The sequence below is a fragment of the Triticum aestivum genome, chromosome 3A, assembly GCF_018294505.1.
Source record: "Triticum aestivum cultivar Chinese Spring chromosome 3A, IWGSC CS RefSeq v2.1, whole genome shotgun sequence".
Lineage (NCBI taxonomy): Eukaryota > Viridiplantae > Streptophyta > Magnoliopsida > Poales > Poaceae > Triticum > Triticum aestivum.
In genome coordinates this window covers 448,873,533-448,887,041 of record NC_057800.1, presented here as the reverse complement: position 1 = coordinate 448,887,041, position 13,509 = coordinate 448,873,533, and positions in this window count along the sequence as shown.

Below are 13,509 nucleotides of genomic sequence, written 5' to 3'. Positions count from 1 at the left end.
TTCCGTTTGGACTTCGTTTCATATTCCTTTTCTATGAAACACTGAAATAGGCAAAAAACAACAATTTGGGCTGGGCCTTCGGTTAATAGGTTAGTCCCAAAAATAATATAAAAGTGTGTAAAAACCCATTTATCATCCAAAACAGAATATAATATAGCATGAAACTATAAAAAATTTATAGATATGTTGGAGATGTATCAAGCATCCCCAAGCTTAATTCCTACTCGTCCTCGAGTAGGTAAATGGTAAAAACAGAATTTTTGGTGTGGAATGCTACTTAGCATAAATTTCAATGTAACCCTCTTAATTGTGGTATGAATATTCAGATCCAAAAGATTCAAGATAAAAGTTTAATATTGACATAAAAGTAATAATACTTCAAGCATACTAACTAAGCAATTATGTCTTCTCAAAATAACATGGCCAAAGAAAGTTCATCCCTACAAAATCATATAGTTTGGTCATGCTCCATTTTTGTCACACAAGAATGGTCTCATCATGCACAATCCCGATGACAAGCCAATCAATTGTTTCATACTTTAGTAATCTCAAACTTTTTTCAACTTTCACGCCATACATGAGCGTGAGCCATGGATATAGCACTATGGGTGGACTAGAATATAATGATGGGGGTTATGTGGAGAAGACAAAAAAGAGAGAGTCTCACATCAACGCCGCTAATCAACGGGTTATGGAGATGCCCATCAATTGATGTTGATGTGAGTAGGGACTGCCATGCAATAGATGCACTAGAGCTATAAATGCATGAAAGCTCAACAAAAAGAAACTAAGTGGGTGTGCATCCAACTTGCTTGCTCACAAAGACCTAGGGCATTTGAGGAAGCCCATTGTTCGAATATACAAGCCAAGTTCTATAATGAAAAAATCCCACTAGTATATGAAAGTGACAAAACAAAAGGCTCTCTATCATAGAGATCATGGTGCTACTTTGAAGCACAAGTGTGTAAAAAAGGATAGTAGCATTGCCCTTTTTTTGGGCCTCCCTTTTTTTTCTTTTGGCCTTTCTCTTTTTTTGATTGGGACAATTCTCTATGAATGATGATCATCACACTTCTATTTATTTACAACTCAATGATTACAACTCGATACTAGAACAAAGTATGACTCTATATGTATGCCTCCGGCGGTGTACCGGGATAGGCAATGAATGAAGAGTAACATGTATGAAAAATTATGAATGGTGGCTTTGCCACAAATACGATTTCAACTACATGATCATGCAAGGCAATATGACAATGATGAACGTGTCATGATGAACGGAACGGTGGAAAGTTGCATGGCAATATATCTCGGAATGGCTATGGAAATGCCATAATAGGTAGGTATAGTGGCTGTTTTGAGGAAGATATAAGGAGGTTTATGTGATATAGAGTGCATTGTATCACGGGGTTTGGATGCACCAGCAAAGTTTGCACCAACTCTCAAGGTGAGAAAGGGCAATGCACAGTACCTAAGAGGCTAGCAATGATGGAAGGATAAGAGTGCGTATAATCCATTGACTCAACATTAGTTATAAAGAACTCACATACTTATTGCAAAAATCTACAAGTCATCAAAAACCAAGCACTACACGCATGCTCCTAGGGGGATAGATTGGTAGGAGAAGACCATCGTTCGTCCCCGACCGCCGCTCATAAGGAGGACAATCAAAGAACAACTCATGTTTCCAATTTGTTACACAACGTTTACCATACGTGCATGCTACGGGATTTGCAAACTTCAACACAAGTATTTCTCAAAATCACAACTACTCAACTAGCACAACTTTAATATCACTACCTCCATATCTCAAAACAATCATCAAGCATAAAACTTTTCTTAGTATTCAACACACACATAAGAAAGTTTTTACTAATCTTGAATACCTAGCATATTAGGACTAATTTCCCAATTAAAGCAAATTACCATGCTGTTTTGTAGGACTCTCAAAATAGTATAAGTGAAGCATGAGAGAACAATAGTTTCTATAAAACAAAACCACCACCGTGCTCTAAAAGATATAAGTGAAGCACTAGACCAAAAACTATATAGCTCAAGAGATATAAGTGAAGCACATAGAGTATTCTAATAAATTCTGAATCATGTGTGTCTCTCTCAAAAGGTGTGAACAGAAAGGATGATTGTGGTAAACTAAAAAGCAAAGACTCAAATCATACAAGACGCTCCAAGCAAAACACTTATCATGTGGTGAATAAAAATATAGCTCCAAGTAAAGTTACCGATGGACGAAGATGAAAGAGGGGATGCCTTCCGGGGCATCCACAAGCTTTGGCTTTTTGGTGTCCTTAGATTACCTTGGGGTGACATGGGAATCCCCAAGCTTACGATCTTGCCACTCCTTGTTCCATAATCCATCAAATATTTTACCCAAAACTTGAAAACTACAAAACACAAAACTCAACAGAAAATCTCGTAAGCTCCGTTAGCGAAAGAAAACAAAACACCACTTCAAGGTACTGTATTGAACTAATTATTTATTTATATTGGTGTTAAACCCACTGTCTTACAACTTCTCTATGGTTTATAAACTATTTTACTAGCCATAGATTCATCAAAATAAGCAAACAACACACGAAAAACAGATTCTGTCAAAAACAGAACAGTCTGTAGTAATCTGTAACTAACGCAAACTTCTGGAACTCAAAAAAATCTACCAAAATAGGATGACCTAAACAATTTGTTTATTGATCTGATGCAATTAGAATCAATATTTTATCACGTTCTGGGGATTTTCTCGGGACCCCGATTCTAAGTCACACCGATCTAGCCTGTAACACCTCATATCAGTTTGCGGCCTCACGCACGGTATTTCCACGGGTGTCTCCTTACCATGGCCGGGACCGTTTGCGCCTTTTGGCTCACGTATATGATAGTATCACTAGCATCCATATGACGAGAGAACCCGGGCCGACATGGCTAGTCGTGAACCCAAAGCGGTGCTAACCTATGGGGAAAGGCATACATGAGTCACATCGAGCATGTCGGTCAACAGCATATGAATCCAGGCTGTAGCACTGGGCTAACAGGACTCTGGTAACCCGGGCTGTAGCAGGCTAGGCAGGACTCCGGATGTCACCGCGTGACATTTCCCCGAAGGGACAGACACAGGAACAAAGTGAAACACATGCCGGCCAGTCAAGTGTTCTGAGCAGTAGTGCTGGGCTAGCAGGACTCCGGTGAACCGGGCTGTAGCGGACTACTATGGCTCAAGGAAGCACTAGACTACATTTCCCCATAAGAGAGGCTGCCAACGACAAACAACTAGATTGTCGGATCCCACACATAGCAATACACATCACACGTACGCATAACATGCAAGTATGTGAGGTACAACATGGCATCACAACATAATGCAAACTCAGATAGATAAAGGCTCAGAAGAACCACATAGCATTAAATACAAACAGGGGTCACATGACCCATCATTCAGAGCATACAAGCAACAAGCAGAAGCATTACATGTCTGAGTATAGACAACTACAAATGAAAAAGGCTGAAGAGCCTGACTATCTACAACATCCGATCAATATCATAGCTGAGGTACAAGCTACTCGTCGAAGTCCAAGCGGTACTACTAGTGAGATAGATGTCTCACCTGCAAAACATAAATAAAGCAAACATGAGTACAAAGGTACTCAGCAAGACTTACATCAGATCCTATCATACATGCATTTGTATCAAGAAGGTAATGTGGGGTTTAGTTGCAGCAAGCCAGCTTTGACTCAGTGGCTACCCTATACCACGACTGCTGGTAACTCTTTTGAGGTGGCGCACACGAGTCCACTAATCACCACGTCATTACACTACTATGGATTCATTCCCGTCTTCCTACGAGAAGGCCATCCATAGCACTCACACTTGTCTTGAGCATTTTAGAGTATCCACTTCAAGTTGTCTATGTACCACATAAGCATCCAAGAAGTCCATAACCGAGGACACGGCTATTCGAATAGATCATGATAACCCTGCAGGGGTGTACTTCTTCACACACGCTCTCACCACTTATCACCATGTACACGTCATGTATCTCAGCAACCTTCAAGCGGGAGCCTGGCGAGGGTGTCGGCCACGACCTGACTAACCACACAAGACTCTAGTCTAGGTTTATCGCCTATTCGGGTTCCATCCGCAAGGAGATCCGGCCGGGGTGTCGCTCACGGCCCCAAACAATGTGTGCAGGGTTCCCAAGCCCACCTCGCCGGATGGATCTACGCTTGGTACACCGTGCCACTTGTGCCTAGTCTGTCCCAAGCCCACTTGGCCGAGTGCGACTTGGTAGACTACTAACACTACCTACAAACACCAGAAACTATTTGCAACTCCTGGACAGAGATCAAGTTGGCTAATAAATCAAGAGAGCTTGGAGCGCCCGGAGCCCAATGTGTGGTAGTAATTAGTCATTGGACAACTTACACAGAACATAGTTCTTAAGGACAGTTCTAGTGAGACAACCCACCATGTACTCCTACATGGCCTCTCACCGCTACCTTTACCAAATCGTGTTCACACGCTTAACTCTCAGCACCAGAACATATCATACCACTCCAATTCATGACCGATGAATCAGACCTAACACAACTCTAAGCAATAGCAGGCATGGCATGGCAAGAACACAACATGGCTCAATCAGATCCTACACATGCTAGTGGGTTTCAGCTATTTAATGTGGCAATGACAGGTCATGCAAAGGAATGGGTTCAACTACCGCAGCATAAAGTAGCAGTTGATTCGCTGTTGTACTAATGCAATAAAAGAGAGCAGGAGCGAGAGAGTGGGATCATGTCGGAATGAACAAGGGGGTTTGCTTGCCTGGTAGATCAACAGGGGGGCACTGCTCCACAGATAGATACTCTGGATCGGTCTCCGGAGCAGGACCTATCGAGAAGGAACGGTGTCGACAATCAATACACAAACATATGCAACAATATGATGCATGAACATGGCATGAAGATGTGATGTTGTTTGAGCTAATGCAACCAGCATTCAATTTGTTAAAGTTCATTTGAACTAAAGATTCAAATGCATCTTTAACATAAGCTCTTAAATATGCCATTTTAGTGTTTCCCTTATACATAATGTACAGATTGGTTTTTCATGCATGAAAATGGTACAGATGGATAGATTGAATTTTTCTGATCATTTTTCATATATAAATTATTTAAATCTGAGCTACGGTTGAATTTCTATGAATTTTTGATGTTTAGAACATTTTTTGGAATTTCCTGATTTATTTTAATACCAGAAAATGATATATTGCGTCAGCACAGCGTCATGCTTGCGTCAGCAAGTCAACAGCGCTGACCAAGTCAAACCTGACCAGTGGGGTCCACTGGTCAGTCACACGGTGCTGTCTGGGTCACCGACAGGTGGGGTCAGGTCAACGGACACATCAGCAAGTCAACCCTGACGCGTGGGTCCCGCTGGATTATAAGCTAATTTTTTAAAAAAACCAAAGTTAATTAGGCGTGGGGCCCAGCTGTCGGTGTCACTGAAAGGGTTAATTAGCGGTGCCATTAGCCGCTAATGACGCTGCCATGTCGATACGGCCAGAGTTCAGCCGCCGGCGAGGTCAACGACGGCGGAACGGCTCGGGTTTCGCCCTCCGGCGACCAAACGCTGCGCGGAGGGGCTCTGTGGGTTCCTGGCACTCATGCACATCCGGCGGAGGCGACGGGAGGTTGCGGGGGCGGCGGAGCTCGCCGGAGCGAGGCTCGCGGCGGCGGCCGGAGTTCGGTGGCGTGCGGCAGAGGGGCTAGAGGGCGCAGAAGGGCAGGGGAGTAGGGGGAACGACGGCGGGGCTCACAGGGGACCGGCGGGCGTCGTCGGGGAGCTCGGGGAAGGCTGGAGTCGGCGGGGCGGGAAGGACGATCTCCGGCGGCCAGAGATGATGATGACGGCGCCGAGGATGAAGCGGAGCTCGCCCGGTTGCTTTGCTCGGTGAGTAGGGAGAAGGGGTCGCGGTGGAGCTGGGAAGCGTGTCGGGGAGGTGCGGCAGTGGTCGAGGCCACGGTGGCTGTGGACGGCGGCGACGGTGATTTCGGCCGCGAGAGAGAGGGCGAGGGGGAAGAGAGGAGAGAACTAGGGAAGTGAGAGAGGCCAGGGGGCTCGGTGGAGCTCTCGGGGGTGGACAACGCCGAGGAGGGAGAGGAGGCAGCAAGCAGCTGCCTGGCGGGCATGCACGCTCGCCGTGCTCCCTTTCGCCGCTGCCTCCTGCCGAGGGAGACGACTGGCAACGGCCAGTTGGGCCGGGCCACTGCTGGGCCGGGGTGGGGCGCCAGGTAAGTCAGGTAAAAGTTTTCTTATTTCCTGTTTTCTTTTCTATTTTCTGACCTTTGTTTTGATTTAATAAAGATACCAAATCATTTTATTTAATTCTGACAATTTTTGCAGGGCCTAAGGGATTATTCCAAAGCCCCTCACCAAAATTCAGAATTATTGGACAATATTATATATATATATATATAAATATTTATCCAACGCAAATAATTACTGGATTAATTCCAAATGGCCAAAATAAATATTTATGAGCTCCTAAAAATATTGGTTTGAATTTTACCTCTGCCCAATATTTTCAGAGAGAGACATGAACATTTTCTTGGACCCTTTTGGAGCAATTTTTTTATCTGGGTCATTTCCAGAAATGATTTCTGAGGGTTTTACAAATCCCCATTTCAAATTTAAATGAAATTTAAACGTGATGCACACATGACTAGCTAGCCTAGGTCATACCAGAACTAGGGATGTGACAACTCGCCCCCACTCGGAAGAATCTCGTCCCGAGATTCAGGAGTCGGCGGGAAGAAAGCGGGGTACTCAAGTCGAAGACGATCTTCACGCTCCCAAGTAGCTTCTCTCTCGGAATGATGAGACCACTGAACCTTGAGAAACTTGATGTTATGACGTCGGGTGACACGCTTTGCTTGATCAAGGATGCAAACAGGGTACTCTCGATAAGTGAGGTTATCTTGGAGATCAAGCGTTTTGTGGTCCACTCCGCGGATGGGATTCGAGAAGCAACGCCTGAGTTGAGAGACGTGGAAGACATCATGTACTCAAGAAAGATTTGGGGGTAGCTCCAACTGGTAGGCAACCTCTCCTCGTTTAGCGAGAATGCGACAAGGACCAATGTAACGAGGAGCCAACTTGCCCTTGATACCGAAACGATGGGTACCCTTCAAAGGGGTAACCCGAAGATAAGCTTTGTCGCCAACTTCATAAGCCACTTCCTTATGACGACGGTCATACTGGCTCTTTTGACGAGATTGGGCTGTTTTCAAATTCTCACGAATGACGCGAACTTGCTCTTCTAGCTCCTAGATCATATCCAGTCCAAAGAATTGTCTTTCACCAGTTTCTGACCAGTTCAAAGGTGTTCGACATCTTCGTCCATACAGAACCTCAAAAGGAGCTTTCTTGAGGCTGGATTGGTAGCTATTGTTATAAGCAAACTCGGCGAAGGGAAGACACTTCTCCCAATCCATACCGAATGAGATAACACAAGCTCTAAGCATGTCTTCGAGAATTTGGTTGACCCTTTCCACCTGACCACTTGATTGAGGGTGGAAAGCGGTACTGAAGGAAAGATGGGTGCCCATAGCAGTTTGGAAACTCTCCCAGAAATGAGAAGTGAAAAGACTACCACGGTCTGAATTGATCTCTAGTGGAACACCATGAAGTGACACTATTCGAGAAATATATAAGTCAGCAAGCTGACTAGCAGTGATACTCTCTCGAACAGGTAGGAAGTGAGCCACTTTGGAAAGACGATCAATGACTACGAAGATAGCATTATTCCCTCTCTTGGTCCTGGGAAAACTGGTGATGAAATCCATACCAACTTTATCCCATTTCCACTCAGGAATAGCTAAAGGTTGAAGGGTGCCAGCAGGCCTTTGATGCTCTACCTTAACGCGACAACAAACGTCATAGTTAGCAATGAACTAAGAAATTTCTCTCTTCATCCTAGTCCACCAGAACCTCTGGCGTAGGTCCTGATACATCTTAGTACTACCGGGATGAATCGTGAGAGGAGATTCATGCGCCTCCTTAAGGATTAATTGTCAAAGATGTTGATTCTTGGGAACCACCAAGCGACTCTCAAAGAAAACAACACCACGATCATCTATAGAGAAACTACCACCACTCCTTTGTTAATGTTTCTCTTGATCCGGGAAATTCCCGTATCCTACTGCTGAGCAGAGATGATTTGATCCACACGAGTAGGTTTCGCCACCAAGGTAGAAAGGAATCCATGAGGAGCAAGGTGGAGATTAAGCTTACAGAATTCCACATGGATAAGTGGTTGGCCCTGCTGCAACATGAGATTGTTGCAATAGGACTTACGACTTAGCGCATCAGCCATGACATTTCCCTTGCCCGGGGTGTAGGTAATCCCTAAGTCGTAATCTGAGATCAACTCCAACCAACGTCTTTGCCTAAGGTTCAAATCTGGTTGGGTGAAGATATACTTGAGACTCTGGTGATCGGTGTAAATCTCGCAACGTTTACCAAGAAGGTAATGTCGCCATGTCTTAAGTGCATAGACTACGGCTGCAAGCTCTAGATCATGTGTAGGATAATTCTCCTCATGTGGATGCAACTGTCGAGATGCATAGGCAATCACATGGTGATCTTGCATAAGAATGCAACCTAGTCCCTGTCGTGAGGCATCACAATAGATAACAAAGTCCTTAGTGAAGTCCGGTGGCACAAGTATGGGAGCAGAAGTCAGGCGTCTTTTCAGTTCCTGAAAACTATGCTCACACTGTGGGGACCACTCAAACTTTTTATCTTTCTTGAGAAGTTCTGTGAGAGGTTTGGCCACTTTGGAGAAGTTCTCAATGAAGCGGCGACAATAACTGGCTAGGCCAAGGAAACTCCTAACTTGCTTAACAGTTTTAGGTGGAGTCCAATCAAGAACGGCATGAACTCTTTCAGGATTGACAGCAATGCCCTTACCAGAGATTACGTGGCTGAGATAGGTCACTTCTAGCAACCAAAATTCGCACTTGGAGAACTTGGCGTAAAGGCGGTGTTCTCTGAGTTTTTCTAACACAAGTCTAAGATGTTCGGCATGCTCTTCCTCGTTCTTCGAGTAAATAAGGATATCATCGAGGTAAACCACGACGAACTTATCTAAGTACTCCATGAAGATCGAGTTCATCAAGCGAGAGAAAGTAGCTGGAGTGTTGGTTAGACCAAAGGACATGACGGTGTACTCGTACTGACCATAACGAGTGACAAAAGCCGTCTTAGGAATATCCCCATTTCTGATCTTGATTTGGTGGTAGCCTAACCTCAAATCCATCTTGGAGAAGACTGAGGATCCAGCGAGCTGATCATACAGATCGTTGATCCTGGGGAGTGGATACTTGTTCTTTATCATGACCAAATTAATGGGACAATAATCTACAACCATTCGGTCCGTACCATCCTTCTTCTTGATGAAGAGGACGGGGCAAGCCTAGGGAGAAGAACTAGAATGGATGAAACCCTTTTGCAAGGATTCATCGAGTTGTTTCTTAAGCTCGACTAGCTCTAAGGGTCCCATCTTGTAAGGTCTCCTAGAAATTGGGGCGGTTCCGGGGATAAGATCTATAACAAAATCTACATCTCTGTCAGGTGGAACACCTGGCAGTTCTTCTGGAAAGACATCCAGAAAGTCACGGACTACCGGGATATCCCCAAGGTCTGGAAGAGGGCTGGCATTAAGAGAATAAAGCTTACGCTTTGCAATTCTGGTGGAGATAGTGACTATCTTGCCAGAGGGGTGTGTGAGCTGAACAGACCTGGTGTAACAATCAATCTTGGCGTAATGAGCTTTCATCCAGTCCATACCCAAGATGATGTTAATATCTGAAGGCTTAAGGGATATCAAGGAAGCTAGGAATACAAGTCTGTCAACATGTATTTCATTGCCATAACTTATCCTAGAAGTTTGCCATTTGGATCCAGGAGTTTGAATGAGTAGTGGGGAGGGCATATCACAAAATGACATGTCATGCAAACGGGCATAACGTTCGGAAATGAAGGAGTGAGATGCCCCGGTGTCGAATAGAACCGAAGCTGGGTGACAATTGACAAGGAGTGTACCAAGAACGACATCTGGATCATCATGAGCGTCTTTAGCTGAGACGTGATGCACACGTCCAAGTTCAGTGGGAGTTGACTTGGCACTGATCATCTGGTGTGAAGGCTTACTACCACGGCCAACAGACTTCTCGGGCTGGGGTGGAGCAACATGGGTCTGAGTGCAAATACGGGCAATGTGGCCTGGCTCTCCGCACTTGTAACAAATCTTGGAGGTAGGACAAGGACCCGCATTGACAAGTGGTCTACCAATAGGCATGAGTGTAGCATATGGTTGAACTGGGTGAGGTGCCACACAAGAAGGCCTCGGTGTATAACCGGGTGGAAGAGCGGAGTTCGGAACCCAAATCCGGCGCTTCTGAGAACTAGAACCGGAGGAAGAACCCAAATCATGGGTGTGCTTACGAGATTCCTCGTAGGTGAGTTGAGCTGTCTCTGCATTAATGGCCTTGTTCACAAGAGCGTGGAATGTATTGCAATGATGCAAGTGGAGATCACGACGCAACTTGGGGTTGAGACCCTTCCGGAACCTAGCCTGCTTCTTGGCATCTGTGGACACTTCTTCTGTAGCATAGCGGGCAAGGTTCTCAAATTCTCTACTATAAGCATCAACAGCCATCTTACTCTGGGTGAAACTACAAAACTCTTCTCTCTTGCGGTCAATGAGATCCTGAGGAATGTGATGCTCGCAAAAGCCTCAATGAAATCTCTCCAGGTGGGTATCTGGCCAGCTGGAAGCATAGCCTCATAGTTCTGCCACCAAATACTAGCAGGACCTTCCAGGTGATAAGCAGCATAGGTGACCTTGTCACCTTCAGCTACGTTCGCAGAACGCAGCTTGTGTGTGATACTACGGAGCTAGTCATCTGCATCAAGTGGTTCAATGGAATGATGGAAGGTCGGTGGTTTCAGGCCAATGAAATCCTGGATGGTCGCTGACTCTTTGCACTGGGGTGCGGTGTTCTCCTCGATACATGCTAACAAGCGGTTAGACTCACGCTTGTTCCTCTCCATCTCTAACATGAACTCTACCAACGAAGGTTGGTCGGGAGGATCCTCCTCATCCCTACCACCTCCGTGGTTCAGGCAACGAGCAACAGAACTTCGGTTAACTGACAACATCCTGAGAAGCGGAACCAAGGACGAGGTCAACAACAACTATAGGATGCAACATGTAGCACAAGGAAATTTAGTATCTCTCAAACTCCTAGGACAATTCCGGCAGCATAACGGCAGTAAAATGCTCAGAATGAGACATCCAGCTAAAATGGGGTAATAACATAATCAACATCATCACTCAAGGCTCTGAAATGTTACTAAACAGGCTACACCGGAAGTACTCGAACTGGGATATGACTCTGATCAACCAATCCTAAGAGACTACGGAGTAGTAACACGTGATCCTGATAGACATAAAAGAAAGCCTAGTTCCTTAACCCCGTAGGAAAGATAGGATGACTCGGATCAGAAGGGCATGAGATATAAGGAGTAAAAAGAGCCTTACGTTCCCTTCCATAATCAATTCCCTTACATAACTAAAGAATTTCTAGACTCAACTTCGACCAGGTTGGCTTGGAAATTCTACAGGCAGTCAGGCTCTGATACCAAAGCTGTCGGGACCCCGATTCTAAGTCACACCGATCTAGCCTGTAACACCTCATATCACTTTGCGGCCTCACGCACGGTATTTCCACGGGTGTCGCCTTACCATGGCCAAGACCGTTTGCGCCTTTTGGCTCACGTATATGATAGTATCGCTAGAATCCATATGACAGAGAACCCGGGCTGACATGGCTAGTCGTGAACCCAAAGTGGTGCTAACCTATGGGGACATGCATACATGAGTCACATCGAGCATGTCGGTCAACAACATATGAATCCGGGCTGTAGCACTGGGCTAACAGGACTCCGGTAACCTGGGCTATAGTAGGCTAGGCAGGAGTCCGGATGTCACCGTGTGACATTTCCCCGAAGGGACAGACACAGGAACGAAGTGAAACACATGCCGGCCAGTCAAGTGTTCTGAGCAGTAGTGCTGGGCTATGTAAGTGCATCTAGTGCCACCCCTAGTTGGTTTTGGAGTATTGACGACAAACCTAGTTGAGGGACTAATGTGTTTGTGAGAATTGCAGGATAACACAGGTAGAAGTCCCTCATTGATTCAGTTTTACTACCAGAGATGACCCCTAAAAATGTATGAAGACATTGAAGCCAAAGGTGGTATATGAAGATATTCACATTGAAGACTATGACAAAAGAAGACATGTTATGAAGCCTATGGAGCTCGAAGACTTAGATCTTTCGTAGTTCTTTTTCTCTTGTGTTGAGTCATAGGAACCACTGTACTGTTAAGTGGGGTCCAGGAGAACCAGTCAGAATGACTGAAGTGATGCCTAAACCAAAAACCTATGTCTTCGAGTGAAGACAATGAGAGCGAATCTTGTCCAGAGCAGGACAAGTCAGCTTTGCTTGTAGCCCAATTAAAGTTGCCATGAGAGTTTGAAATCTGACCGTTGAGACACGTGTCAGTTCCTTAGTGACCCAGGGTCATTTCGGACAAATCAGGTCGGGTTGCCAAGTGGCTATAAATAGCCCACCCCCTGCAACCATAAACGGTTGGATGCTCAGATTTCAGTGCACGGCTTTTGTCGTTTGAGAGCAACCCACCTCGAAGCGTTTGAGAGAAAATTCCTAGCGAGGAGAAAAGCCCTAACCACCCAGAGCCAGAGAACATTGGGCATCACTTAAGTCTTCTTGTCTGTGTGATATGAAGACTTATTACACTTGAGGACTGTGAATCTTCCAGACGGTTAGGCGTCGCGTTTAGAGCATCCAAGAGACATTGTGGATTGCCAGTGAACGAAGTCTGTGAAGGTTTGGGAGTCTACCTTGAAGACTTACCAGAGTGATTGGACGAGGACTAAGTGACCTTATCTCAAGGAGAATACGGTGAGGACTTGGTGTCCTGAGCTGTGTGTTCAGGACTGGGTGTCCGGGACTGTGTGTCCTAAGGTTTAAATACCTAGCCGCTCCAACCAGACGTACAGTTGTCACAGCAACTGGAACTGGTCCAACATATCATTGTCTTCAACGAGTCACTGGTTTCATCTTCACTTCCTTTTACTTACTGTTACTCATTGTGAAGCCATTGCATGCTTGCTCTATCTTTTGTCTTCACAACGTAACTGTATAATTTGTTTGGCTTCATAACTTCTTCCTACTTGATCCTAATTACACTACAGCTATTTGTCACTATGCTTTCACTCTGTTGATACTTGACCATGGCTTGCCTAGTGTAATCTAACTTCCGCTGCATAGTAATAGGTATATCTTTACTGTTTGTCTTCATAACTTCCATGTTTTGAAGACTTTCATAAAAATCGCCTATTCACCCCCCTC